Below are 4,225 nucleotides of genomic sequence, written 5' to 3'. Positions count from 1 at the left end.
CCCTACAGGATGTGCCTCCCCACCACTACAAACAACCCACCTCTCTACTCACATTTCCGTTCACTCGTCCCCACTCATTTCACTCCTGTCACACTGGCCTCCTCAAACATGCTAGAACACTCCTGCCCCAGGGCCTTTGCACTTGTGTTTCCTCAGCCTAGAAAGCTCTCTCCCAGATTTGCAAAACTGTTGCTCCTTCACTTTCTACATGTCTCCGCTCAAATGTCACCTTATCAAAAATGTATTCCCTGACTACTCTACAAACGAGAGTACACCCTATCTTCTTTACCTTGCTTCATTTCTCTCTGTTGAATTTATCATTGCTTGATATCATAATACACATTTCTTTGTTACCTGTCTTCTCTAACTAGAACACAACTTCCATAGCAGCAGAGACTTTGTTTTCTTCTGTGTTCTCAGTACTTGGACCAGTGCCTGTCGTGTAGTAGACATTCATTAAATATTTGCTGGATGAACAAATGAATGAATGAACGAATGAAAGAAACATGGTTAGAAGGTTCGTCCTAATATCAGAAATTGGCCAAAGAAAAGAGACCTCAGCATGAACTCTCTAAACACAAGCTCTTGACATAACAATGCCCCCCGCCCTCCCCCACACCACAATAACCTGAAACCCCTGCAAATGTACAACAAAGGGAAAATGATGAAGTGTGCCTGTAGGGTGGAAAAGTATGCAGCCATTAAAAATACTAATTATGGAGACAGTAAAATGTTTATGGTATGTTAAGAAAAAAAATAGTAAATTGTAAAACAGAACAGTTTTTAATATACAATTACTGAACTGCTATAATCACAGCAATGCAAAATGTATACACATAGGAGAGCTGATATTAAATACAAAATTAGTTCTTGTGTTAGGCCTGTTAGTGGAATTACGGGTGGTTTTGGAATCTTTTTTTCTTCACAATAAAAAAAAAAAAATCTTGTACTCTTTTTCCCATAAAAGGAACACTTTTTAACTGCCTGGGCACATTGGCTGAGGAAAATCCCAGCTCAGTGAGGTCAGCCTGCCAGTTCCTCTAGAGACTCCCATGTATGAGGCAGATGGGTCTCATCTAAAGCCAGGCTTGATGCACTTACTGAGTGGAAGGTGGGGGCATAAAGCATTTGCATGACCTAGCAGGGGTGGGGGGTTGGGGGGGGAAACCCACCAGAGAGTTAATTCTATTTAAGCTCAGAGAAATGCAGAAGTAAATCTTCTTGAGCCTAACTTGGCCTTAAAATGAAACCAACATACCATGTCTCTGGAGTTTTTGGGGGGAAGGGGCTTCTCTAGGGAGGAGGAGTCAAGCTCAGGCTCTAGTGACCCTGCCAGGAGAACAGAGCTCTTCCACGAAGGTCCAGGTTCATGGGCCTCGGGCCCTCAACGGGGCCCTAGAGTTAGTGCAAAGGGTTCTGAGCCATAAACCCACTGAGCGTTAACAGGTCAGCATTTCTTAACCAAATTGTTATGAATTCTTTGGTAATCATAAAATCTATCGAATTTCTTCCTAGATGAATGCACATCAGCACATCAGAATTTTTGAAACAATTTCAAGGTTGTCACGGACCCCCCTGAATCCTAGACACTCTTACTTGTCCCTGTACCCCTTAAGAAGCCCTTCTGGGCTTGAATAAATACAATGTCTTACATGAGATGTGTACAATGTGTACACTATTTTTCAAGTCTGTTGATAGGATTGCGATGAATAGATACAAATTCGCTTAAAAGAAATACTGAATTCAGAGGCGTTGTTGTTGTTGTTAACGTATATTCTCCAGAGAGACAGTAAACGCCAGTGCAGGTCCAGGAACATGTCAAGAGGAGTCTCCTACCGCAGGGGTCCCCTGTCCCCGCAGCAGGGCTGTCTCCCAAGTGTCTCTTCCAGGAGAGTGAGTGAGTGGGTCTCGCCCGCGGCTCCCTGCCCCAGGGCCCAGGCACTGCAAGGCGCGGGGCTCCGAACCGCCACGTCGGCGGATCCGAGGCCCCGCGGGAACTGACCCCGGCTTCTCCGGTCATTTTTCACGGAAACGCTGCAGCCGCTGGCTGGCTCACGTGTATTTAAGTTTTATTCTCTGATTATGACGGGGTTTTCCGGAAGTAGATTGTCCGTGCATGTCCGAAGAGTTAACAACGTGGGCGTGGGCGCCAGATGCAGCCGTGGAGGGCGCCAGATGCAGCCGTGGAGGTCGCTCCGGGTGAGCGCCTCTGGGTGGAGTCCCGAGGGACCCGAGCGTGGGCAGCCGTCACCCGCCGTGGCAACCCGCGGAATGTCCTGCCCTCGAGCTCCCTCGCCTGGGCGCGCCCGGGAGCCTGTCCCTGACCCGGGGAGAGCACGCCTTCCTTTCGTTCTGCTCGCTGGGGCTGAGACCAGACCCCAAAACAGAAGCTGAGGTCAACTGAAAGGAATGAGACTGAACAAATATACATATATAATCCTGATGAGACACATAGTAAAGAAGTATTACTTACCAAACACGGCAGTAAGAAGGGATTACTTAGTAAGGAATGCTCGGATAAATGAATAAAAATTTGGAGGAAAAAAAAGCAAGTTCCACATTATACATCATAAAAAACGCCAAGTGGATTAAAATGCTAAATATTTTTTAAAAACAGTCATAGAAACGCTACATTAAATAGGGTAAAACAGTTACATTTATGGCTAAATGTCAGCTTTGAAACGATAGAAGAAACTGCAAAGGAAGACTAACATTCAAAAATGTAAAAACTGGACAGAATTTTAAAAAGGCAAAAGCTTGAGAAAAATATTTGCACCAAATAACAAGCAGAAAAGTACATCAAATGTATAAATTATAAATTCTTGTTTAAATATATAAAAACAACCAAGATACCAATGGCTAAATGGACACACAGAAAAAGGTAAGTATGTAATTCACAAGGAGAAATAAAATTGGTAAACAAGTACATGGGAAATGTTTATTGTCTTTGATAACTAAAATTTTTAAACTTAACTTTGACATTGCACCATACATCTAGTAAAATAGCAAAAATGTTTTAAAATTGTAATGCATAACATTAGCAAAGTGGTAAAATAATAAAGTCACCACAGCTTTACAATTCTTTTGAGCAGCAATATGGTGATCTTCATTCATTCCGAAAATAGCTATTGAGTTCATTGTAATGGAGAGGAACAGAAAATTAGCAGACAATAGCATGATAAAATGTGGCAATAGCACTAAGAGGAAAATTGGAATAGCAAGTGATGGGACTAACTATTTGAATTTGGTTAGGGCAGGGCTCTCTGATTAAAAAACATCTGAACAAGAGACTTGAAAGAAGCAAGGAAGCGAATCTTGTTCATACCTGTAGGAAGAGTGCTCCAGGGTAGGGGGAACAGAGAGTGTAAGGACCCTGGGGCAAGAGCATGTGAGGCCAGTAGAATGCCATTTGATTCTTTTTTAACCATGCACACAGTAACACTTTGAATATTTTAAAAATTGATTTACTTTATATACATATTAAGACAATGATGAATTCATTAAGGTGAAGTGACACAGGCAAATATCTGTTACTGTATTTCACTCAACTAACGAAACCTTAGCCTCAGTGGAAGATGGCATTGTAAAAAGATTGCTTCACCCCATCCTCTTCCCAGAGCTGGAGTCAGCAGGACATAAGATGCTATTTCTTCATTTTCAGCTCTCTCAGTCCTTTTCTAAATAAAGTATCTAAAGATATCAATTAAAGCACTGTTCAGGAAAAGGGTCTTCAAAGTAAAAGCAAAAAAGGGGGGGGCGGTATTGAGTTTATCCAGTTTTGTGGTTTTAAATACTATCCTAATAATTCTCAAACAGATCCCTAACTTGAACCTCCACTCTGAACTCCACACTCAAACATCCATCAGACCTCTCAAAATGAATGTGAAACTTAAATGTCCTGAACTGACAACCTGTTCTCCATCTCTCCTTTCCCAAACACACACACACACACACATCCCACAGTTAGAAAATAATTTCTCTAACAGTTTTCATCTCAGTTAATAGCAAGTCAATTCTTTCATTTTCCTCAAGCCAAAACCTTGGAATCATCCTTGACTTCTCTCCTCTTTTAAAAGTTGAGTCAGGTCGGTCAGCCCTCTACTTAAAACCTACCCTTGTCTTGCCAAAGGCCCCATCACCTCTTTGACCTTTTCTCCTACTACTCTCTCCTTGCATCACTCCTCTGGGTCAGACTGGCCTCTGCAGCTTCTCAAATACACCAGGC

The sequence above is a fragment of the Pteropus medius genome, unplaced genomic scaffold (assembly GCF_902729225.1).
Source record: "Pteropus medius unplaced genomic scaffold, Ma_sr-lr_union100, whole genome shotgun sequence".
Lineage (NCBI taxonomy): Eukaryota > Metazoa > Chordata > Mammalia > Chiroptera > Pteropodidae > Pteropus > Pteropus medius.
This window is presented reverse-complemented; position numbering follows the sequence as displayed.